This window comes from Mauremys reevesii, linkage group 4, assembly GCF_016161935.1.
Source record: "Mauremys reevesii isolate NIE-2019 linkage group 4, ASM1616193v1, whole genome shotgun sequence".
NCBI lineage: Eukaryota > Metazoa > Chordata > Testudines > Geoemydidae > Mauremys > Mauremys reevesii.
The window spans coordinates 107,424,898-107,451,761 of record NC_052626.1 but is presented as its reverse complement, the minus strand read 5'-3'; the positions used below and the strand labels follow the sequence as shown (position 1 = coordinate 107,451,761).

Below are 26,864 nucleotides of genomic sequence, written 5' to 3'. Positions count from 1 at the left end.
TTGCATACTCCTTGGCTTTGTAATGCTCCCATGTACTCTTTATCCTCCTTCCGTGCTACTGGCTATCTGACCTTCTTTCACCGCCTTTTAAATGCTGCTTTGGGCCTCCTCCAATCATCCCAACTCCATCAAGGATCCCTAGAATTTTGAGGCTCAATCCACTGCTCACCACTGGTGACTTGTCTCTGCTCTCCCACATCTTCAGTGACCTATTACGTCTCAGATTCAAGCTTCTGATTTTTGCCTCCCGTAGACTGAGATCCATATGAAGCCAAAGCATTTTTTTCTTCCCAGCCTCGTTCTCGTGGATAATGGGAGGGGAAGGTGAACCATCGCAAAGCCAAATCACTATGCTGTCTCCTTAAAAAGAACCACAAGGTCAATGGTTTGAGGTGGAGACATAGATAAGCAGGACTGTGCAAAATGGATCAAACAATCTGCTGGTCTAGATCAGTGTAGCATCACCAAAGTCAAGTGGATTTACACAAGCTGAGGAACTGATTCAATATCTTAGGGTATGTCTACACTACGAAATTAGGTCAATTTTATACAGTCGATTGTGTATGTCCACACTAAGAGCATTAAGTCAGTGGAGTGTGTCCTCACTACCGTGGTTAGCATAGACTTACGGAGCGGTGCACTGTGGGTAGCTATCCCTCAGTTCCTGCAGTCTCCACTGCCCATTGGAATTCTGGGTTAATCTCTCAATGCCTGATGGGACAAAAACATTGTCGTGGGTGGTTTTGGGTACCTGTCGTCAGTTGCCTCTCCCTCCGTGAAAGCAATGGCAGACAATCATTTTGCACCAGACACCAGGGAGATTAGAAGAGCACAGCAAGGCGCGCTGCACATCAGAGAGGCTTTGAAAACCAGTTTCATGACTGGCCAGGCTTCAGTGTGACAGTTGTGTGTGTTTCTTCTTGATGCAAACCCACCCCCTTTGTTGATTTTAATTCCCTGTAAGACAACCACCCTCCCCTCTTCAAAATAAAGTAACTATTGTTTTGAAACCATGCATTCTTTCTTTATTATTTTTTTTAAAAATTAGATAACGGACAAGCTAGCCCGGATGGGGTGTGGGGAGGAGGAAAGGACAAGGCCACATTGCTTATTGTAGCCACACTAAAAATCAAACTTTTTGAATGACAGCCTTCTGTTGCTTGGGTGATCCTCTGGAGTGGAGTGGCTGGGTACCCGGAGCCTCCCCCACAATCTTGGGCATCTGGGTGAGGAGGCTATGGAACATGGGGAGGAAGGTAGGCGGTTATACAGTGGATGTAGCTGGGGTCTGTGCTCTTGTTGGCTTTCCTGCAGCTCCAGCAGATGCTTCATCGTGTCCATTTGCTCCCTCAACAGACGCTTCATCATGTCCGTTTGCTCCATTAGCCTCCACATCGCAGCCTGTCTCCGCTCTTTGCGCTCACTTAATTCTTTCCTGGCCTCTGCCACTGAATGCCTCCATATATTAAGCTGTGCCCTATCAGTGCGGGAGGACTGCATGAACTCAGAAAACATGTCATTGCAAGCGTGTTTTTTTCACCTTCTAATCTGTGATAACCTCAGGGGCAGAGATGATAGGAGGAGCATAGAAACATTCTATGCTCTATGATTCTGGGGGGACTGCATGGTCACTTGTGCTGCTGAATTTGCCACACTTTGACCAAACAGGAAATGAAATTAAAAAGTTCCTGAGGCTTTTCCTGTGTACCTGGCTAGTGCATTGGAGTTCAAAGTGCTGTCCAGAGCGGTCACAATGGAGCAATCTGGGATAGCTCCCAGAGGCCAATACCATTGATTTGTGTCAGCACTACCCCAAATTCAACCCAGCAAAGTCGATTTTAGCACTACTCCCTTCACCGGGGAGGAGTACAGAAGTCGATTTTAAGAGCCCTTTAGGTCGACGGAACGGGGTTGGTTGTGTGGACACAGTCATTTTTAAATTGACCTAATGCGGCTAAATTCGACCTAACCCCATAGTGTAGACCAGGCCTGAGTATCTGAAAAACCTCACAATTTGAGGTTTTACAAGTTGTGAAACTGATTAAATTTTATGATAAATTTCTACAATTTTTCCCCTTCTCAAAGATGGGACATTTTAGAATGAAAATGGGCCTGGTTTTACTCATGTATGATCCTGTTTTCAAGCACAGCTCTTGATGGTATTAAAATTCAAAATTTTGTTCTCACAAAGCTTAGTTTTTGCACTGACACAAGCCAAATATTGAAACCAGACATGGTTCAATGGGCAATTGCCATTCTGTGAAAATTTCACACCAATCAACTGTTGGGAGGATCATAACATGGCTTTGAGCAAAACAGTGAACTTTTTTCCTCCAAGAACACATGCAAAATCAGTGTTTTCACATGACCCTATAGCTTAGAATTCAGTCTTGACTTCTCAGAAAAAAACCAACAATCTCTCACTTTCTGCCTCAGAGGGAGAAATGCTGCAGCAATTAACATTAACAAGAGCCAGGAAATGGCCAAGCAGCATCTGAGCGAGAATTCAGAAACATCATATTGATGATTTGACCGTCACTGCAGAATCCAAAACAACGCTCTTCTCTTGGATCAATGGGGAAGCACTTAAGTGTCATTTGGTCTTTGGAAATATGGGCAGCGAACAGACAGGCAGCTGACAGGAGACAAAATAAAGTGTACCTTCCCTTGGAACCTTTCACAATTATAAAGCTAATTGGTCACCTTCTCAACCTTACACAGCAAATGTAGATATTTCCCCAAAATGCCACTTGTAAGGACATTGATACAGCAAAAATAATAATAATAAAATAAATAAATAGTAGAGGAGATAGTTCTGCTCCCTGATGACATCAGAAAGCTGTGAGATCTCTGGAGAGTTCATAAGTTTGCCCATATTTCCATCAATCCTCTCTGCTGCCTTCCAGTGTCCTGTGATAGTCCACCTCATAGGAGCCATTAAGAAAAAATGCACATCTATAAGCACCAAATTCTTAGTTGATTCTGATTTGTCACCTGTGTAGGACAGCAGGTATTTCAGACAGAGTAAAATTCAACCCGGTGTAGAGTCAGCACAAGGCCTATGCACCTCTTACTTCTCCTTATAGAGATCAGCCCCTCTATGATTCTAAGATGAGTCTCATGATAGCTAATGTTTTACTGCAAGCTCCAGCTCCTGGAGTCAGGTAATTGCATGAGAACCTCAGCTTTCAAGTTCTAGCTCTAATGGCTGTGGAGCAAACCCTGAAAATGTGATCCAAGGATAGCCAAAAGGAAACCAGAAGGCAAATAAGAAGAGCCCAAATTACTATTATTATTTTATTTTATTTTTAAATCTCATGATTTTTAAGCCCAACTGATGAATTTGGGTAGCTTGACTCAGGATTTTTAAACATTTGGAATTGGCAAAATTATCTCTCATCTGTAAAAACAGTTACACAGTTATCCTTATACCACAAGCTGAGGGCAAAACATCAGAAGCAATCTGAAATTAAAAAAACATAATCAATTGTCCAGGGCTGATTACATCTACAGAGCACCTACATGAACAAGTGGAGCAAACATGGGGCTGCCTTTCTCAACTGCCTCACTATGGGGCCTTGGGCAAGTCATATAACTCTCTGCCTTAATATCCCCCTCTCTAGATTAGGTTAATAGAGTTTTCATGGCTTCTTACTGCTTAGTGCTGTTGTAAGGAATAGTTGGTTAATGTCTCTCCAGAACTTTGTAAATGAAGAAAGCAATATAAGTACTTTAGTATTTGGCTGGATTCTTCTTCCACAAGGCTTCTATCGAGGAGCAAATCCTATTGGTCATGAAAGGGAGACAAACTCAAAAGTAGTGAGTTTGTCTCCTCACAGTGTTTTGCAAATGCATCTCCACTCTATCGTGCTACATCCTCCTTTCTTCTAATCTAGGTTCCAACCCAGTACGTCTCATGCACTTCAGGCCTGAAATCAAGTCTTGAAAGGGGTATTCTGAATTGGGATTTTGATGAACTGGGAAGGCATTGCTGCTGCTGCACTGGAACAGGGGAGTATGTAGCAAGTTTTGATAGAAGTTCAATGGTAGAGCTGCATAAGGGCCTAAGGACAGGACCAGTAGGGTATTTCACAAGTCAGGATTAAGGTGCATTTGCAGATCTATTTCCGAGATGCCTAAACATCTCCTCTTAATGCAGCTGGTCCTTTGGTAATTTTAGTTTAGTGTATCAATTTCATGGGCACCAAAAGTCTCTCTCACACACCTGCTCAACTGTTTTCTTTGACTGGCTTATCCTTCTTGAGTCCTCTCCTACAGCAGATGAAAGCTCATGCCCTGTTGCTCACACTATGTCTACAGTGCATATACCAAGCCTCCAACCCATCCCTTGTAGCACTTGACAGTCTCTGACAAATTATACACGTGAAAAGCAATAAGAGAGAGACATTCGGATCTTATTAGTTAGTCATTCACCAGACAGGACCATCACCATCTGTATTTTGACAGAGATCATGGACAATTATATTGTTGGTGCTCTCTCTCCTACCCCTCCCACCCTAAACCCCATCCTGGTGCCTATTTTAAGAAATCTCCATTTCCAACAGAGCAAATTCAAATGAAGGGTATAATCTAGAAAATATTCCCTGAATCAGACAGGAAGACTGGAGAACTCCACCTGGACCACAGAGGGGCCAGAGAATGGATTCTGCTTTCCTGTAATTTGCAAGAATCTGGAAAATGACTTTTTCTCCTGTGGCACTCCCAGCAGACTGTTCCCTAACACTGTGTGCAAGCAAAAAAAAATAAATCACACTTCACTTTATTTTGTACCTATTCTAGCTGTAAGCCTCAGAACTAGGAGGTTTGCAGGGAACAGATGCTCTCTGGCCCCATCTAAAGGTGAAATTTGAGGGTGTGTTCCTAAATGCTGCCAGGTTTATTAGCATATTAAACTCTCTGGCTTCCCCTATAGATAAAAAGGAAACGTTGAGAGGTTCTTACCTGCTACCAGGCATAAACCGAATGTGCTGCAGTGGACTTTCAAAAAGGGTGAAAGTAATTCTTTATGCACTAAATGTGAATGCAGCTCTTGGCTGAAACTAGAGTAGACTCAGTTTCCAACACTTTTCCTCAGGGTATGCAAAAAGTGCAAGAATGGATGGTGCAATGAACAGTACATTTAAAGAAAGCAGGGAGTTTCCCTCTGCACAAGACCCCCTCAGGGTCCACCAGGTGTGGCAAACCTTACACTACATGGACTATGCATTTGTGTGTGGAGAAAATGAGTAGTTTTTGATACAAAGCAGTGGCTAAGATTTCCAAAAAGGACTAGTGAGTTTGGGCACCCAGCGTATGACATCTTAGAGGGGCCTGATTTTCAGAAAGTGCTGAGCCCTCACCCTCTGAAAATCATTGTCTTTCAATGAGACTTAGGCTCTCGTACTTAGTGCATAAGTCACCTAGTGCAGGTACCTAAATCATTCAGGCGCCTTTGAAATTTTTACCCTTGGCCACCGTTTCTGAGCCTTCTATAGCAGGAAATAATTTATATAATTTGTGCCAGCAGCAGAAGGGGGAGTGGAAAGCCAGTATCAAAGCTCAAAAACCAGTTTCCATCTCCCTTTGGAACGATCAGAAGATTTTCACTGTTCACTATTTTCAGCAAATGATTTCGGGTGAAATCCTTGCCCCATCGAAGTTAATGCCAAAATCCCATGCACTTCAAGGGGGCCAGGATTTCACTCCTTCATTTATAGAATTTATAGAATGCCCTTTCCCTCAGAGCTTCCCAGCAACTCATTTTGGGATCTGCCTGCAGATGCAAATGGAAAGTGGCAACCGCAGAAAAAGCCATGGGTTTCCATCACAGGCAGTGTTTTTGTCAGTGTTTGCTGAATGCTCTTCCTTGTCAGTAACATATAATTTCTGTTAAATATATATGTTCCCTCCCCCTCAATCCTTCCACCCCTTTTTCTCATTTTTTTTGAATGGCAGCTCCATGTCAGCCAAGAAGACAATAGGAGCAGATGACAGTAAAATGCAGCTCAGTACTACTTCTGAGTGCACAGTAAATAACCCACTTCTTACCCACTTTGGTAGGTCTCTCCTCAGGCATCAGAGCATGAAAATGATCCATCTGTCAAACAAAAGGTCTGATATAATTTTAGGATCAAGGGCTATGAGTCCCAGATCATATGGAAATAGCACCATATTGACTTCATACAGCTGTTTATTTATATGCTAATAGAAAGATGTTTTACATACAGCATTGAATGGATGAGATTTATTATGTAGACTCAACTAATTCTGAATCAGAATTTGCCAACGGTATTTCACAATGAAGTCCATGCAAGCTACATTGATTCACACCAGCTGAATCATGAGTTATTTTCATGAGTTAAATAAAAGGGAAAGAGCATGAGAAAACATTATTGTGTTCCTCTTTATCTGTAAAAAAAGGACATATGTCTACCAGTGACAAGCCTCATTCAACCCACTCAGGATTAGGGATAGTTCATTTTTAATCCAAACTTTAAGCCCATTTTTTGTGCCTTCGGGATATATCAAAAGTGATTTGCTGACCCAAGTTCCTGGGCGTTAAGGACCAAAAAGACTTGGGCTTGGTTCCCCATTGCATTACTGCAGTTTTATACTGGTGTATCATGGTTGATTTCAGTAGACTTATATCAATGTAAGATTGGAGTAACACAATGGTGAATCTGACTCTTATTAGGTTATATGTTCTATAACCTTTGCTGTTACAGGAGTGTTCCCTACATGAACAGAGACAGGCATTAACAAGAACCAATGGCTGGTAGTTAAAGCCAGACAAATTCAGATTAGAAATAAGACACAAATGTTTAATAGTGAGGTTGATTAACCTTTGGAACAAGCCACCAAGGCAAGTGGTGGGATCCCTATTTCTTGAAGTCTTCAAATCAAGAATGAATGCCTTTCTGGGAGATATAACATAAGTTACTGGGCTCAATATGGGAGTAACTGGACAAAATTCTATGCTGTGTGTCATACAGGGGGTCAGACTAGATGATCTAATGGCTCTTTCTGGAATCAAAATCTATGACTCTCCAGTACTTTGTCCAATCTAGTAATGAGTCAGTGTAGAAACAGAATGGATATACCAGCAGGTCTGAGGAAGCTGTAGAACTAGGAACATTGCCACATGTAATGCAGCTACAGAATGCAGAGTTACACCTACAACCTATATTTTGAAATGCTTCCTGCCTGGTGGTATGTGTGATGGCTCAGCCATCAGGGTCTTTTAGAAGTACAAAGGTGCGTTTGTACAAAACATTCTCCAGAACTCACTATGATTTCATGTTCCTCCCTCCCCTTTCAATTTCAGCTGTCCCCAAAACCTACCTGGGAGCCTTAGGCAAAAATGGGGTCCAATTCTGGTTTCATCCACACTGATGCAAAATAGGAGTAACTCCACTGAAGGTAATAGAGATTCCCCTGTGTAAAACAAGTGGAAGTAAGATCAAGATTGGGACCCTTATCGCTCACCACCAAAAGAAAGGTACCTCTTTAATAAGAGAGACCCTCCCCAAGCAATATTACCAAAAATGCAGACAAATAAAAACAAAACAAAGGATGATTTTGGGCGGCCATTGAAGTGGAACTTTGTTTTCAGTTATTAGCTTCCTAAATTCTCCATGGTGCCTTATAGGAAGTTTTTGGGGTGACTGCACTTTGGGGCTATTTCAAAGTGACTAGGTAATGTAGTTTGATGATCCAGTATGTGTGCCCCATTGCTACAAAACCACCAAGCAGGAGCCGTCTCAGAGGTCTTAACACAAGAAGACCTTAAATGACTCATTCAGCTGTGTACCAGCTGGCTATGCCCAGGAGTGAAAAGAGCCCAGGTAGTAACTAAATACCTTCCTCACAGTGCCTAGCAATGTCTTGTCATCTTGCTGAGAGCTGGCCTTGGAAGTTTGATTTGGTGACAATTACGCCCAGCCCTCCAAGGGTACGTTCAACAGGGATGGGTAGGCCTGAGATTTTTGACACCCCAACCTCCAGCAAGAGGAGTTGGTAGAGATGCTCCCGCCTCCTTAATACAGTACGATGCTAAGTTGCAATCCAAGGGTGGCTGTGTTGTCAGAGAAGGACATTAGGAGTACCAGAGAAGGAGACGATGCAGAAGAAAAATTGGCTTTGTTGGAACTTTCTTCCTTTCCCTCAACCCCCACCTTTAAAATAGCTCTAAAAGCAATCAGATGCTGAAAGCATCCTCCGCTAATCCATCCCTCCTTTACCAGAAGTTAGCACATGATCTCCCTCATCTGCCATCTCTTTCCCACTTTCTTCCTTTGTCTCCTTCCCTGGCTCCATGTCTCTCTCTTTTCTTCCCCTATTCTCCTGCCTTCTTTGTGCTTCCCCCACACCCTAATATTTTTCTCTGTCCATCTCACACGCACACACACACACACGCACCAACCTTGCCATAGCCTGAAGGGAATTGTCTTGTACCTAAAGTGGGATCCTGTTCAATTTGCCTTATCTGCCACTGCTAGGGCCATGTGTTTTGTCTCCACTTCCTCTTCCCACTGCTATGGATGTGCAGGTGGGGGCAATGAAGGTCAAGGGGTCGTCATAAGTGACTTATGATAATTGCAGGCTAGCAACTGCTACGAAAATCTAAATTCCTCCCTGACATTTCCAGCCTAAGGCTCCCACTGACTCAGCTGCTGCTTGTGATATTTAAACAAGGATTATCTCCTTTTTTATTCTTTTCTTTTCGATAATAGAATGGCGGAAGCTTAGTTTAACACTTTCCTATGCTGTCTTTTGCTGTTGCAGATGCAGCTGATTTCAGGCCCCCTGCCCAAACCCTGACTTCCCAAGTTACTCATCTGGTATGAGGGGGATAGCATGGGCTCCCAAAGCAAAAACTAGGGATCCTTCCCCTGAGACCCTGTATATTTTCTTGCAGGATCCTCCCCCGATGCTCGGTGAAGCTGTAATGAGACATGCATCTCTCTGGTGTAAACTGACATAGCTCCATTGTTTTCACCAGAGCAGAGTGATTTCTAACAGCTGAGGACCTGGCCCATTCAGTCTGGGGCAGTCTGCTCGATAATAAAAACAGATTTTGTGTCATGGGGATGAAGCATAGGACCTCCCTGAAGAGAAAGAAAGCTCAGGATGGTTTTTAATGCTAGAGAGACAGAAGCGGATCAGGATTAGGGAGATACATAGACTAACCAAAGCTTTAATATGTTCTTTTACATTGCTCTAAAAACCTGGCAAATGTCACCGTCGCCCTGACACCAAACACCTCAAAATTATGACTGTCTGAGTGAGATTAGGGGAAAAGGGCGGAGCAGCTAAAGAACAGCCCCTGGGGTCCTCTATTCCCTCCAGTAGGCAGGAGCAGCTTCTAATGACCACGACTCCTTTGGTGGGGACCCTCCCCTGTCTAGCCACTCCCGCTCTTTTTTCCCCCATGAAACTTTTCTAGAGCTTAAATGCTATCAGTGGCTTTGCTTTTTACCATCCTAAACCACTATCTTTACAATAAACATAAAAGAGCTGATCGTTGGCTAGACATAACAAGGCAGTTCTGTCCTTCCCGGGCTGAGAGTTGGAAGTGGCACTGTCAATCTCCCTATGATCCTCCGAGTAAAGGGGCAAGTTGATTCAACTTGAGACATGCAAGCAAGAATAGCTGGGGGAAATAAAAATAGGCTAAAGCACCCTGGGGGAGGGGCAGCAGATGCCCTTCACTTCCTCCCCCACTCTGAGCAAGGCAGGTCTGATTGGCTAATGTTTGCCCTACCTCGGAGACCAGCCAGTTCCAGGTCTCCCAGGAGAAGGTGTTGAGGGGAGATTCTACTTTAGACTGGTAAATTGGCTCTGGATTCCAGTCCTAGGCAATCTATCCAGAGATAGAGGAAACAGAAGAAAAGTCTCACATTGTCAATTTCTCACATAACCACCTCCACCTTAAGTGACTAGTGATTAAAACTGGTCAGGAAATTTTCAGTGAAGTGGTTTTTCATTTAAAAAATGCTGCTTCATTGAAAAGATTTGCTCAGGTCCAGGATGGAATTTCTGGTCAGGCAGAGAGAGGCCTACCCCAGAATAGCTATGTGATTAGGGCACTTGCCTGGGATGTAGGAGACCCAGGTGAAAGTTTCTGCTCTGAATCAGTCAGAGCAGGGATTTGAACCTGTGTCTTCCACATCCCAAGTGAACACCCTTCCCAGTGGGAATAGGTTATTCTGGTATCTCTCTTTCTTGTTTTTTTCAAGAAATTTTTTGAAAGATCTAGTTTTTCTTCCAAAGCACAAAGAAAATAAATGTCTAAACCTTAACATTTTTCAGCAAACATTAATCTTGTTTTCTGGACAGCCCTACCAGTGATTTTTGGGTGCCTGAATTTCTGGATGCTCAATGTTAGACACACTGTAGGAACCGGCTTCTCAGAAGGTGAGTGCTTAATTCTTTCTGAAAATCAGGCCCATTTGAGGGTCTGAAGTTAGACATCTAAAATCAACAGTCACTTTTGGGAAATCTCAGACCTTGCAGATTTGGTTCAAATAAGCACCCAACAGTTAGCCAGACTTTTATGAACCATAAAGATCTAGTGATGGGCCCAGTGTCAAGTTTGGGACTAAGATTTGGTTGTTACATTAGCCAGCTGCTTTGCCTATATCTTAAGATTTTAAGCTCTGTCATATTTTGGAATACATGGGTTTACTTTTTGTTTTTTTCATTTTTCACCTTCTTTATAACTTCATAGTTTAACTTAATTAAAATTATTGCCAGCAGATGTCAGCTTTTGCGGGCAAGTATTGTCCTTTATTATGTGTTTGCACATTTCTTAGCACAATGCCGGCCAATCTGGTTGCAGCTGGTAGGCCCCACTGCAAAATACATGTTAATAAGAATGTTCTTGAGGCAGAAGAGTTTAGATTGGAAGCTCTTTGGGAAAAAGTCTGTCTTTTTGTTCTGTGTTTGTACAGCACCTAGCACAGTAGGGATCAAGTCCAGGACTGTGTCTCCAAAGTGCTACTTCAATACAAACAATAATAATCAGGACAAATTCTAGGCTCACCTCTTCCCAAATTATCTTTACACCTGTCCAGTGCATGCTCCGAAAGGGTTGTTACCCCAGAGCATGCTGGTCCCTTTGAGATGTTGGAGGATTAGCACTTCTTTGGGGAGTTTTTTCACCAGTGCTTAGTAATGTGAGAGGGATTGTTGTGCCTGATAACCTGTCATTAGGGCATCCACTAAGTTGCCTCCTTCTCTGCCTACTAAATCATCCTTTCAAGTGGTCTTCCATTAGGGAGAGAATGGGAGCCATTTATTCCTGAAATTGGCTGAAAAATAACCTCGCAGGGGTGATGAGCTGGGCGTTCCTGACAGGAACGTGGTGTAATTGCAGCACCATCAACAATATCAGCATCCGTGCCTGGCGCTTGTTTTTTTGCAAATTACCAAGTGAAATCCAATCATTCCTCTTGGTTTTTCAAAGGAAATGAAGGGATTAGGATGCAAGAAGCGAGGTTTCCTATCTCTGATGAAGACACAAGAAGGGACAGGCTAAGTATGTTTGTATGTGTGTGTGCATGTGCAAAGAGAGAGATGGGGGGAGGAATTCAGGGGTTTGTCGATGAGTGCCAGCTGTGTACTATCTCTGAGAAAAGGGCATTGTGTATTGTGCAACAGACAAGGCACAGCAAAACCTCCTGGGGCCAGGTTCTTCTCTCCATTACATTGGTGCAACTCCCTGGAAGCCAACCCCCCCTAGAAGCAGAGAAAAGACTGATTAGATCTGGTTCGGGGTGACATTCACAGATGGGTTTCTAGGCTGGCCTGATGTTTCAGAGGTGGAATTTTCTTTCTTTCGGCTTGCTCTTCTGTCAGGCTGATGCAATTCCACGCTAGGGCACATACAAGAATCGCTAGACAGCAAGGTCCTGGCTAAGGAGGGGGCCTACATGCACACAAGACAAGTTGGCATTTGTTTTTATGATACATGTTGCTTCACTGACTTTAAGGAAACCCATGGTCAGGCAGCAAGAATAAGATGATTCTTAGAGCCCCCATCTTACATGGCACGCAGACCAGGTTCTGTCTGTGCAGAGTCAAGTGCACACGCACACAGCTCTGACGTAAGGGGCTGGAGGGGAACGTGTGTCTCATCACAGCCCCTATCACACTTCCACAGTTGGGCAAAGCAAACACTGCCCTAAATGGAGAAGCTCTTGCTGCTCTGCAGATAAGCAGCTCAGGGCAGATGCAGAGACAGCTGCCTGTTGTTCCCTGCCACCCGTGACGCAGTCCCTCCTTTCAGCCTGGGCAATGAGTGGAGAAGGTCTCCATTAAGCCCCTGTTTGATCAGAATCAGTGTTATTTGGACTGCATTATAACCGAGGCATAAAAGGAAAGGGCCAATGAGGCCAGCAGCGAAGGTCGCCTCAGATTAACAAGCACCAGCTGGTGTAGCCCTGCCTCCCCTCTCATTTCTCTTGCCATGTTCCCCATCTTGTTACGGTCATAAAAGTACCATTCTGGGGAGCATGGAGGGCCAAAGAGGCAAGCTTGGGAGAGGTTCCAGGATACATGGGCTGCAGTCCCATATACAATCTAAGACTGGATTTTTCCTGTCTATGCAATGAAATAGTGACTCTCCTGCTCCCACTCACACCTCTGACTCCTGTGTTCTGAAAGCACAGGACCCCTCTTGCAGACCTTGCTTTTTCCAACTCAGTATCTGTGCTCTCCTTCTGCAGTGCAAAACCCAGAAACATGAGCGGCTGAGAACAAAACATGAAACTCTGTTCAGAGTTTGGTCGGTTAAAAAAGGGAAAAGAAAGAATATTATTGATTCATAACACAGCTTACCAGAGGCAAAGGCTGGGAGCATAAACTATCCTGGTGTAAGTGCCATATAACCTACCATTGCTATTTAGAGAGCCAATCATTGTTGAATCTAGGAGGCACCAAAAATACAAACAAGAGTGGTACAAGCATATAATTAGAAGTGGGCTTTCCCTTTAGAGCTTGCCTTTCTCCCTACTTCCTCATTTCTCCATGATCATGTGGCCAAAATCGCAGCTCCTGTAAGGTGAGCACATGCTCCACAATACATATCATTAGAGATTCAAGCAGTGGCTATAGGAGATCATTGCGCCCTCTAAGGAAAATAGGGAGAGAATAAAATATACTGTAGAGAATGAGAATATTCTATTTGTGATACCTTCTACCTGATCGATAGATTGTGCTTACATTAGGCAACAGTGTTCAGTTAGTTACCTTGCTCTCGTAAGCACACATTCCCGTCACAAAATAGACTACCCTAAAGTGAGCAATGGAAAAATAAAAATCTAGTCACCATCCTCTATTAACATAGGCAGTTCTAACCCTCCACTGGAAAAAACTGAGCTTTTGTGTAAAACACTAGGGCCAGATCCTGAGTCCAAACTAAGTCCCCCTTTGCACTGCTCTTAAAGCTGCCCTTGATAGAGCAGCTGGGGACTCCCCCTGCACTCTCAAAGAAGCAAGGAGTCTCAGGTTTCCATTAAATGCTATTCTTTCGCTACTGCATCAGTTCCATAACAAATGAAACGTGAGTCAGCCTCTTGCTGAGAGAATCCCTAAACTCAGTCTGTCTTCCTGTCTCTCTCTCTAGTTTGTTTCCTGTTAGATATCTTCTGTGTCCATAAAAATGGCACTGCACACACCTTTACGCTATCCACTCCCCATCATTTCAATGAAAGGGACAGGCCAGGAACAGCAAGGTATGCAGCAGAAACACATGCCACGGCAGAAATTCTGGGCCAGCAGAATAGTCCCTAAGGGACTATTACAGCTGGCATAAATTAGAATAGTCCTGTAGCTGCTTTAATTTGTACCAAGGGACAGTTCAGCCCATGACCAGCCTTAGGATCAGGGAGGTAGAGAGCTGGCTTGGAATGCCCTTTGCCTCCTCCTCATTCTCAGGGCTCTACTGGGCTTGAGTTTGGCATGGCTGAGAATGAAGACTGATCCCTAGGACTGGAATCCAAAGCCACTTTACCAGTCTAAAGTAGAATCCAGACCAGGCCACCTCCAGTTCTCTTATACATGCACAGCCAGAATCCAGTCCACATCACCTGCCCCCAATCCCAGAGTCAAAATCCAGCCTTTCATCATGAACTGTCCATGTAATCCCAAGGCCAGTTTGCTGTCAATCCCTAGCCTACATTCAGAATCTCAAATGGGTTATCACCAGATGGGCCCACAAGTCCAGAGTCAGAGTTTGGCGTAGCTCCCCATCAGCCAACCATCCCCATCCAGTCCTATTGTGAACCAGGTCTTGGCCAGCTGGCTTTGCCCATCTCTCTATAAAAAGAATCCTTAACTTATTTTCTGAAACCAGGCTTTAGTTTTTAACCTCCTTCCAATGTTCATTCTAAGTGCAAAGCGGTATGAATTCTAAAAGGTGAATTGCAGTAATATTAATAACAACAGTTCTGGTTTTTTTAAAGTATCATCTTGAAAATGTCACACACACACACACACACACACAAAACCCTGACCACAGTCAGTAGCCTGTCGATGCACTTTTCTATGTACTGAATCTTTAAACAAAGACCATGTGTTGCTATTGCCAATAACACGACTTCTCGCTTCTTTTTTTAATTGCCGTTAGTCACTAGTGCTGTTAATGGATCAGCAATTATGGTTCTCCACAAATGGGCTCTTACTGAGCTCTGTAATTTCCCCTTCTTGCTTCTGCCATGCAGGTATTTATTTCTGTGACATGAAACACTTGACAATCCTCTGCAGGAAATGTCCATATCTAGAGACGGCCAGACACAACCTGGTGGGGAATAGAAAAAAAACTAAGCAATCCAAGCTCCCGCACTGGACACTAAAGTCTCCAGTGCAAGTGAGGCAGAAAGCTGCTGGGATGAAGCTATGGTATAGAGCAGAGGTTTCAAACTAGGGGGGGCACAGAATCTATTCTGGCGGGATGGGGCGGGGCAGGGCGGGGCTAGAGAAGCTTTAGGAAATAAAAAACTTGTATTTAATTGGAAGCATTGACCACAATCACAGTTTTGTTTTTGCTCTTATTACAATGGATCATCAGCTCATTCATGCAACAGGGTCAAAAAACAACGAAGGCAAAACCGATTCCAGTGAAGCACTGTCGCTGTATATATTGGTATATGTACTTGTATGGTGGGGGGAGGGTGTCGTAAACTACTACAGACCCACAGATGAGGGGCGCGATCAAAAATTTGAGAACCACTGGTATAAAGGAAAGAGTATGAGGTTGGGAGTCAGGTGACCTGCTGTGTGACCTGGTGCAGGTCTCGCATTCAAGGGTCTGTAAAATGTGGGTAATTATATTTCTCCATCATTGTAAGGAGCCTTGAAATCTAAGGATGGAAAGCTACGTAAGTGCTCAGTATTACCGTTAGTGCTAATTATTTATGTATTATAATACCTGGGGCCCCTGGCAATAGCAATGGTAAAAAGAATCTTATGGCCCCACATGCAAGGGCTACTGCCCCAGCCTTTTCCAAACAATTGTTTCCCCTTTAGGAGTCTGGCTCCGTGCAAACAAAACTGGCAGAGTCTCCCACTAGCCCCTCAGTGAGTTTTGTTTAATAAGTCTCACACAAAATAGTTTCTGAACAAGAAACGACATCCAAGCTTCCCCCTCCGGCTTGCCTCACTGGTCAGTTCCAAACTCTCTATAGAGACTGCCATAGACCTGACTCCTTCCCCAATCTCTTATCCTCACTAGAGAGATGAACAAACAGCTCTTGCTCCCACACTAACCAAAGGAGGATGCTTTTTGTCCCTGTATGTGTCACTGCAAGGCCTACAGTTCTCATGTGCTCTGGGAACTACTAGCCCCAGGAGGCCTCTGTTCTGGGTGAAAAACCAGGCCCCGGCAGTACTGGATCTGGAACCTTCCTTAAAGGACCAGCATGACTTCTAATAGGCTCCTGTAGCTAATCAGAAAACTGCCATGCCTTGAACCAGGCATAAATTAGATTTAAAGTACCAGAGTCCACAGTCAAGTCCATAGAACCATGTGGTCTACGGTATCAAAGATTTCTGCCCAATTTAAAAGAATCCAATCAAGCATACATCAGTGAGCAAAGGAAACCCATATGATGCTATCAACTCCACTCTCCAGAATTTCATTGCTCATAAGGTGTGAGGTCTTTTGAGAATGCTGTTATTTCAGATCTCTCATCCTAAAGGTAACCATCCTTACAACAACTCTCCCATTCCTTCAGAAATCTTAACTCTACCCCACCACCTGAAACTAACTCTCAACCGGGACTTGAATTGGAGGAAGAAAACAATAGTGGCATTTTCATAAACTCCACCCTACAAGCCAAGCTCCGCCTCCTTGACTCACCAGAATGAGGTTGTATGCAAATGTTCAGCATATGATCATACCAGTTTCTGCTGGGCTATACTAGCTTTCTCTGGTTTGGCTTCTCCTCGGTGGGGTTCAGACTCACCAGGGGCTTAGTTTGCCACCTCTTTCACTAGTCATTGACATCGGGATAGTTTCTAAAGAAAGAAATGGCTTCCTGAAGCAACAGGGGCTTGGCTCCAGTCCCTTTCTTTTCAGTAAATGATAATTTGCTTAATGGAGAGAGGTGTGGGGGCTGGGGAGGCTGTAGCCATTTTAAGGTCATCTTGTTCCCTCGTCAAATTTACAGGAAATTCAGCACATTGACCGAGGCTGGATGCCGAGTCTGAGCCCAGCCAGGCATCCTGTCCCTTGTCTGCTAATGACAACACGTTCTCTTTTTCCATTTCATTTGGCTGCTGTCTGGCCCCAGGCGGCTCTCTGTAAACTCTGCTAGTGAGTACCTGCCTCTCCCTATCCATTTCCATCTCGTCCACCTGCAGCCCTGGAATATGTCACAGAGGGTGGTGGGCAACAGCTCACAGTCTAAATGTGCCCATTCACCTCCCCCTCCTCCCTAAGGCATAGCAGAGCTGTTGCAGTGCCTGTGATGCCCCCTCCCCATCAGATCACCTCTTATCAGTATTGTTCAATGAAGCTGACACAGCCCCCAGTGCAGCGACAGAGGCTGTTTCATCAGTGTTCCTGTCCTTCTAGCCCTCTCTCGCTCGCTCTCCTTTTCTTTATAATCTGTCCCTCTGGGGCATGGTATTTTCTGCACTTCTGACCTTTCCTATTGTGTATGTGTGTGTATGAAGCAGCACACCAGCTCAAATACCTGCTGCCTTCTGCACTCATGCCCTTTAACAAACCAGGGATTGTTTGCAGCATGGTGGAAGGCTGGGGGGAGGAGGGAGAGGGGCAGTGGCTGGGGAGGCAAAGATTGGGAAGAAAACAAACTCTCCCTGTTTGTCTGAACCAAAAAATTGAAAAATAAGTACTAGGGGTTAAAAGCAGCCAGTGACAGCAAATTGGACAACTGATGGTTGGGAGTAATGCTAACTTCTGTGGCATAGAATAGACATAAGGGAGTACCTTCTCACCGGCACCCAAACTCTGCTTGGCTTAGGAAATGGAGGGGGATCAAGGGACAGATTACAGCTACCTGATCCCGGAGGCTGGTCTGGGCCAGTCCCAGTGTAAATTAGGGCAGCTGCTGTATAGCATGGGAGTCACTATAGTATGTACTGCAATGTCTTCATTCATAGTTAGAAATGGAATGCCAGTAGAACGGAAAGCACCAATGGAACCAAAGTCAATTTCTAGTGATAAAAACTAATAGGTTACTGTAAAACAAAATGTGTAAATTGTGAAATATAATCTGATTGTTACTTAAAATAGACACTCAACAGGTAAAATTCTATCAACAAAAGAATTATTTAAATGTATTATGAATGGCCTCCTAATTGTGGGTGCTGAGCAATTTTAAAAATCTGGTCCTCCGAGGAATAAAACTGAAAACAACTCATCCAGTTTTTCGCTATTTATGCTGTGTGTTTACTTTTTGTTTTGCACTGTCCTCCTGTTTGGACAGTGAAACTAGACTACACAGTTTCCCTTTGGGTTTATAGTTAGTGTCACTTTCTGCCTCACAAGTTGCAATGTTTGGAAACAATGAATTATCTCCCAAAGCCTTAGGACAATATGTTCAAAACAGGGTGCCCAGAATTAGGCTCTGGAGTCCATATTTAGGCATCTATATAATTGACTCAGCATTTTTGAAAATCAGGCCACTAAACTAGGTGTTTCAATGTCAGCACCCAAGTTTTGAAAATCTTGTGGCTGATTTTCAGAAGAGCTAAAGCCCCAAACTGCTCAATCAGATCAGCTGTTTTAATTAGAAATTCTTTATGAAAGGCCATGAAATTCTTTCTGTTCCTATTGTATACAGTAAAACCATCACTATTTTTTCTTTTGCAAAACCTATTATTTTAGGGCAGTGTCTCTTTAACTACCCTGAATAGAAACTTAGTTAAGAATGACCTTCCAAAGGGAACCAGGGAAGCTATGGTACTATATAGTCTTTTATGAAGTACTAGTCCACATAGAAATGCTGAAGAGAGCTTAACTGGTGAAATTGTCAGGAGGCGAGGAGCGGGGAAGGAAGTGTAATTGAGCTTTTAGACAGTGCTTCACTGTGCAATGCATCTGCCATCAAAATCAGGCTGGTCTATTGATTTGTTTCTCAAGTGGTCTGTATTTCATATTAGCTATTTGGTGGGTGATGCACACATGGCATTGAAGGAGTATGGATTTTTGGTAATACTTTGTAATGACACAGGAGGCTTCTGGAATCTGTCCAGCTAGAAGCAATAGGAGGATGAGATTTCTCTACAGTATTGCTGCTGTTGTCACAGAGAACAAGCTCAGAACTATGTTCACCAGATGGAAAGGAGCTATCACCCCACTTTGAACCTTGGGTAGCCAAAGTCCTTGCCATTCATCGGGAACTCTGAAACCTGCCCAGGAACAACGTGATCTTCATATTTTCAAACCAATAGAAAATATCCAGCTGCTTCAGGAGTGGTAGACTAGTTACAGGATGGGAGAACAAATGCATATCATATGGTGAAATGACATCTCACCATTTTGTGTGATGGGACAAGGCATGGTGAAGAGAACAGGGACAAGGGACTACATGGACCTGAAAGGAGCTCATGTTCATAAGCAGCCCTATAGACAGCTAAACCACTCTGTGTGTGTGCACACATGTGCATATGCACAGAAGATGGTGCTGTGTAGGTGAATATCTCTTTTGCCCCAATCCACACCCATAAACTCCACTATGGAGTGCTGAGAATGGAATGGAAACTGGAAGACCCATTCCATTTCCCCAGGATTCTGGCTAGAAGAGAGGAAGCCAGTGCTAAAGTCTTCTTTGACTCCAGAAGTGAAGGGAAAAACTAAGGTGAATGGTTCTTCCTGTTTATCCTTTTTTCTGGTAGAAGAAAGAGTGTAGATAGGAGAATCCCAGCATGGACAATTCTTCTCTCACATCAGGTGTTTATGCTGCTACCCAGTCAGACAATAGCTCTTCTTGATACTTGATACTTCATAATTTGGAGCAAAAGAATTAAATTTAAGAATTTAAAAGAATTAGCTGAGGCATTGTCTGAGCCACTGAAGTTGATATTTAAGAAATCTTGGGACACTGGGAAAGTCCATAGGCCCGGTAAAAAGCTGATGTAGTGCCGATATTTTAAAAGGATAAACAAGATGACTTGAGTAAATATAGGCTGTTTAGCCTGACACTGATGCCAAGCAAAATCATGGGAAGGCTGATACAGGAAAGAATTAGATTGTAATTTGATTAATGCCAGTCAACATGTATCTATGCAAAATAGGTCTTGTCAAACACATTTGATATTGTTTTTCTGATGAGATTACAAGTTTGGTTGACTAGGGTACCTTGGGCAAAATGCCTACATTTCTGTCCCTCCGTTCCCTATCTGTGAAATGGGGGTACTAGCACTTCCCTACCTCACAAAGGTGTTGTGAGGATAAATCTATTAAAGACTGTGAGGTTTTTCCAATACTATGGTGATGGGAGCCATATAAGTATGATAGATAGATAGATAATGATTGTTGATGGAATATATTTAGACTTTTGTAAGCCATTTGACTTAGGATCACACAACAGTGATTAAAAATAGCAGTGTATAAAACCAGTGTAGCACATGTTAAATTGATTAAAAACTGGCTAACAGGTAGATCTGGAAAAATGGAGAATCATCATTTTTAGTGCGGTCCCGCAGGTGCTTGGCCCAGTGCTATTCAATATCTTTATCAATGGTTTGGGGAAAAAATTCTAAAAATCATTGCTGGGAAAGCTTGCAGATGACACAAAAATTGATGTGGTGATAAATAATTATAAGGACAGGTCAGTTCTACAAAGTGATCTGGATTGTATGTTAAGCTGTGCTCACTAGAACATGTGTTCTTTAATACAGCTAAATGTAAGATCCTACATCTAGGAACAAAGAATGCAGGTCACACTTACAAGATTGGAGGCAGTATACAGGAAGGTAATGACACCAAAAGGTTCTTAGCAGTCATGGTGGATAACCAATTGAATATGAGCTGTTAGTGCAATGTGGTAGCTAAGGGTATGTCTACACTGCAATGTTAGCCCATTCTTGGGCCTGGGATCAAGACTAACTGCCCTTGCATCTACATTGCAATTGTGGTAACTCAGGGCTTGGACACAGGGTCCCAGGAGGGCTGGAGGGTCCGAGTACAAGTCAAGCCTGGACCTAGGGTCTGAGTCCTATTGCTTTTCAGTATAGTTGCAGCCCCGCTTGATTCAGGTCCCAGGAGTTATCCAGATGTATCCCACAATTCCATAGGACAAATTCCTTAGTCCTGTCTAGCCCAACAATCTGCAATCTATACTATTGAAAACAGAAACCACCCTCCTTTTGCAAACGGCAGCAGCTCAGATCAGCGTTAACCCATTCTGTTCCGATCACCAGTCTGCAAGCACACTATCAGAGAGCCTCCTGGTGTGCAATGGAGAGAGAACCCATCAAGCCTTTCGCAAAGCGAGCTGCTTCCTGGTAACATGCTGGGCAGGCAGTAAAGTTTTTCCATGGAACACCATGGTCTTAGGGCTAGAGTGGCCACATTTCAGGGGGGCAGAGGGCATTATGGACTCTGGGATATGGTTATTTTGGGTCTGCGCACTGCAGTGTGGATGCCAGAGCCCTAGGTTCAAGCACGGGTTAGAAAATTCTTAACCTAGGGTTAAAATACAATGTAGACGCTCAAGCCCAGGGTTCCCTAACATGGGTTAGCTGACTTAAGTCCACTAACCTTGGGCTTACATTTCAGTGTAGACATACCTTAAGACAACAAAAGCAATTCTTGGATGTATAAACAGGGAACTATCTAGAAGCAGTGTGTGTGTGTCGGGGAGGGTGGTAGTTACTACCTCTGTATACAGCATTAATGAGACCTTTACTGGAAAATTGTGTCCAGTTCTGGTGTTCACACTTCAAAAATGATGTTGTCAAATTGGAAAGGGTTCAGAAAAGAGCTACAAGAATGACTGAGGGACTGGCAAATTTGCCTTATAGGGAGAGATTTTAAAAGTTCATTCTATTTAGCTTGGCCAATAAATGGTTAAACTTGATCACTGTCTACAATCTGCTGCATGGGGAAAAGATTTCTGAGAGTCAATGGTTCTTTAATTAATCAGACAAAAGAATAATAATTCAATGTCAGGAAGATGAAGCTAGACAAATTCAGTCTAGAAATAAGGCACAACTGATTAATATTGACTGCAATTAACAATTGAAACAGTTTATGGAGGGATGGGGTGGTTTCTCCATCACTTGAACTCTTTAAATCAAGACTGGGTGTCTTTCTAAAACAGATGCTGGAGCTCAGCCAGAAGTGGTAGGCATGATGCAAGCATAATAGGGTGAAATTTTAGTGTCTCTGTTATGCAGTAGGTCAGGCTACCTGACCATTATGGTCTCCAGGGCCTTGCAGTCTATGAATCTATATTCTCCTGCGTGGTGTCTATTCAGGTCACCAGCCTGTGATAAGGCAGGAGGAGGTGGAGTCCTAGGGAGCTCCCCCAATCTCAGGAGAGGGAGATGAACTTCATTCCCACACACTTTAACACCTGGTCAGCAACTCCAGGTTGTTCACTGATGTTCACTCACAGGTCACTGTGAGGGTATTAGCCAAGCGACTGCATTTTGCTGATCTGATGTAGAGGCTCAGCTTGCTGTGAGCTCAGGACCTCTGGCTTGCTAGTCTGAGGTCAGGGTAGAGAACTCTCTGAGGTTACTGACTGAACCTCTTGCTTCCTGGACCAATGTCAAGGCATGGGTCTCTGTGAGCTCACTGGCTCAGCATCTCTAGCTTGAAAGCCAGATGTAAAGACTCAGGTCTCTGTGAGGTTGTTGGCTCAGCAGCTGTATTATGCTAGGCTGATTTCAAGGCTCAAACCATTCTGAGGGTGACTGGCTCAGCTGCTGCAATTGGCTGGGCTGATAGCAAGAATGAGGCCATTGTAAGTGTCACCAAATCAGCCCTTGAGCGTGTTGTTGCGATATGAAGGCAGGTATATCTTTGAGGTCTCTGGTTTTGCCTTTCTGGTTTGCTGGGATGATGGCAAGATAGAGGCTGCTGTGAGGTCACTGGCTTAGCACCTTTAACTTGCTGGGCTTGTGTGAAAGCCTATGTTACAGTGAAGCGTCTGTCTCAGCTCATCTGCGCTGCTGGGAAGGTGCCAAAACAAACGTATTTGCAATGTTCCTGGCTCAGCAGCACTAGTAGTTAAACAGCAGGGGGAGCTTTCACCCCACTGGGGAGAGTAATTAACCTGGGGATTCTCCATCACTGACCATTTGTAAATCCAGATTGGATGTTTTCCTCAAAGATCTGCTCTGGGAATTATTTTGGGGAAGTTTTATGGCCTGTGCAATACAGGAGGTCAGCCTAGATGATCACAATGGTCCCTTCTGGCCTTTGGATCTATGAAAACTAGGAGGAGGGGGAGCTGTTGCTTATACCAGCCGGGGGAGAAGGGTGACCCACTCCCCATTGCTTTACCCCTTAGCAGCCCTCACTTGCTGGGCAGATATGAAAGCATAGGTCTCTGTGATGTTTCTGCTCAGCCCTTTCAGGCTTTGCAGTGTTCTAGGGTGGAGTGAGTCACATACTTGCCCCTGCGATTCCTCTCTAGCTCATGACAGCTGAAGTGTCACTCAGTGAGCAAGGTATCCCCTTCAGCTCTTCCTCCAGCTACTAGAGGTTATGCCTGGAGATTCTGAAAGAGAGGGAATAAGAGGAAAATAAATGCCACAGGGACAAATAGGGGCTACCTGGCAGGACTGGGAGTCGGGACTCCTGGGTTCCATTCCTAGCTTTGCCACTGACTTGCAGTGAGACCCTGGGGAAATCATGTCACTGCTCCATGCCTCAATTTCTCTCTCTGTAATGCTGACCTACCTTGCAGTGATGTGAAAGAACCTTACAGTCCTCTGTTTAAAGTGTTGGCATTTATTTATTGTTACTAGATAGGAGGAGTTGGGCTGAAACAGAAAAAAACTGTGAGCTGCGCTCACAACCCACAAAAATGTCACTGAAATTGGCAGCAAATGTCACTGCTTTGAAATTGGCAGCAATATGTGCAAGGGACTTTAGATCAAGGAAAAGCACCATTCCTCTTTGCCTGGTGCTTCTAAAAGTACACAGGAGATCTCCTCCATGCTAGTGTGATAAGAGCCCCCTTCTTGTTTAACCACTTCTTAGATCCAACCCAGACCAGACCAAACATCTAAACACTTCAGAATCATTTGGATCCAGACTCAGATCTGAATTTTGCAGCCTGGGGCCATCTCTATGGGAAACAAAGGCCCAGATCCTCAAAGGTATTTAGATGCCATAGGGGTTCGGTTTCTAAATACCATGGAGGATCTGGGCCAAAGAGCCCAGCATCTCAGAATAGCTACACTGGAAAAGTTAGAAATGAAAATAATGTAGATGTTACAGGATATACTGAGAAAGAACAAGATTTTAAAAGCCTAGGCTGCTCATCAGAAATCTGACAAATGTTGCCTTGCCCCTGAAACCCTAAACGTTTTAAAACTGACAGCTTGAGTGAAATCTTGGTCCCATCAAAGTCAACGGAAAAATTCTTATTGACTTCAATAGGGCCAGCATTTCACCCCAGGTATCTAAATTTGGCTGATGGGACAAGCAAGGATAGCAAATTTCCAAAACCACAGGGGCAATGAAGACAAACTGCCACACGATGGCGCTGTTAGGACAGTTTTTACTCAACAAAGGTTCAGGGCTGCCCAGGCCAATACTGCTTTGAATTGCTTGTTCTGAAGCCTAGACTGATGGGAATCTACCACAAAGTTGGGTACCTTTCAATTCTCCTCTGACCCTGCTCTTTCTCCTTTGCTGTGCCAGCGAAGACAGGCTGAGGAGAGCCCCTAAAAAAAGCTCTATGTGATTCTGAAGCAAAATTTTAAAAAATTCCCCCCCCCCCCCGCCATTATCTGCTTTAATAATAAAAGCTAAGGGCCTAATCCACTGAAGTCAGTTGGCTTTGGATCAGGCCCTAGGTGCTTTGGCCTTTGCCGTTCTTTTCATCTGAGGAACTGCAAGCGCCTCACAACATGAATTAAGACTCACCACATTCCTATGAGGTAGATATATATCAATGTCCCTGTTTACAGTTGGGGAAACTGAGGCACAGACCGGGTAAGCGATTTATCCAAAGTTCCGCAGTGAGTTAGTAGCTGAGCCAGGAATAGAAACCCAGAAGTCTTGACTACCAGTCCCCTGCTCTAACCATTAAATTACTCAGCATCATAGAGAAATGCATCTGGGATAAAGATTTAAAAAAAAAAGTTATCAGGCACTGCAGAGACCACAACAGGACAAAGAAATGTAACTTTTGAAAAAAATTATAAATCAGCAAGAAGGAAGCAAAGTCGGGGGCAATAGAAGTGGCACAGGGAGCAAGGAGACACATCCCACTAATATTAAAGTATAGAAGAGCTAAGCCCAACCTGCTCTTCCTTTGTTACAACTGTCTCTCCATCAAGATCCTCTTTCTGCCCCAATCCTCTCCCAGTTTTCAGTAACCAAAAATGCCCTTGGAAGAAGGGTAGGAGGTTGCTGTCCAGAAGCTGAAACACACAGTAAGAGTCAGGAAATGCACTGTAAAAGGCAAGGACTCTGACACCATGAAGCTCATTATGGGTAGGTAAGGGCAGGTTGCCCTTTGCACAGCCTTGCACCTTACCTTCCTCTGTAGAGCACCCTGAGACCTGGGGAAAGAAAGTGCCTTGGAAGGACTATGGTTATTATGACTAAAGCACGTCATATTCCAGCCAATACTTAAGAAACCGTCACTCTGTAAAACTGACTTTTCCATCTGCCTCCCAGCTCCTCATCTCCCATTCCTGAGTGACCAAATGGAGAAGCTCACCAAGCATTCCCTCTGACTCTACCTAGACGCTGCAATATCCTGATCCCTTCCCGATCAGGCTTCAGGCTGGAAAGTGACAGAGATGGTGGTGGAGGTACTACTGGATAATCTCCCATTGGCCATGGGTGAGTGCCTGCTCCAAAGAGTTTACAGCCTCTGTGATAACAATAGTTTCCAAAGTAATGATAGTTCTCAGTTATTTAACGTATTACTTGCCCCATTCTGTGGCACTGTTCAGTAATCCCAACAAAAAACCCCTAAAAGATCACATGAAAAGTAAAATAAAACCCCCACCGTCTTAAAATGTCAACAAAATACAACATCTGAGGGAAGGAGAGATCAGATAGAGCAAAATCAAATAGGGAGAAAGGGGTAATAAATATGGAGCTAACAACAGTGTTGCTAAAAAGCACAAGGGGAGCAAAGTTTAATGTGTTAAACCTGGAGAGAGATGAACTTATGTAGCTGTCTAGTGGAAATGAGTCCTAAAACTCTGAAAGCATGACCTCGGGCCAGGTTCTGATAGCTGAATAATACCTTCCATGAGACTTCTTGTCAACTACGGTGCTATTGAACCTAAGTAAGAGTGTCAGAATCTGTCCCTTAATTGTGAGCTCTCTAAAAAGCAATCGGGTTTGAGCATGGTGACCCATCAGGATGAGGCTCAAGGAGGTCTCAAATACTACTTCTATTTATGTTACGGGTTATAAAAATGAGCACTTAGGGAAAAGATTTCAGAGCACATGTGCTAAATTATAACAACAACAAAAAATTCCCTACCTGTTGTTGGCCAGAGTCAATTCCCAGGAATTCCACCAAGACACCGTCTTAGTCCATGCAACCATCAACCTCCTCAGGCAAAAGTGTGGTGACTTGATCTAGAGAATCCACAATTCCCATGATAGCCCTGGCTTAAAGATTCTTGTAAGTGAACACAGTGGTTGTTGTGAATGCTTACCATGTCTTTGGATCACACCCTGAATAAAATGAGACTTATACAGCATCCTTTCAGCCAACACAGGCTTTTTTTCAAATCAACATAAGAAAGAGGTAAAGCCCCACCATCCCTGAGGCTCACTGACCACTATATTATTCCAGTTTTACACTGGGTAACTCCAGGTCTCCCCTAACACCAGTCCCCTGTACCTCAAATTTAGGGACTGTGAATAGAAGTGTCCCAGTGGATCTCAATTTCCAGGATGGAATGTAAGATAAGAGACAGTCTCCAAACCAGGACTACACCCATCTAACCAACAAGGCCAATTTTATGCTTGTATATTGTGTATCTCATCATGGATTCATTACTCTTCAGCTGTACCACCTGAAGGTGTGGAGCAGACACCACTGCGGGCAAGGGAAGAAGAGACTAATCGTAGAAATGCTGTTGTCAGCAGGAAAAATGAGGCAGAAATGCTTTTAGATTCTAGAAAGGTACTTCACAATGTCACACCTTCTAAGGAGTTACAATTATTGAGCATCATGATC

At 43.8% G+C, this 26,864-nt stretch overlaps 1 long non-coding RNA gene across 1 annotated transcript; it reads right to left on the bottom strand.

Moving 5' to 3' along the window:
- Window positions 1-6,048: 6,048 nt before the first annotated feature.
- LOC120403272 lies at window positions 6,049-26,248 on the bottom strand. The gene is made up of 5 exons (XR_005597511.1): window positions 26,160-26,248; window positions 24,958-25,077; window positions 23,095-23,201; window positions 7,342-7,434; window positions 6,049-6,097 (listed from the first exon to the last, which is right to left on the bottom strand). It is a non-coding gene; the product is annotated as an uncharacterized LOC120403272 (long non-coding RNA).
- Window positions 26,249-26,864: the final 616 nt, after the last annotated feature.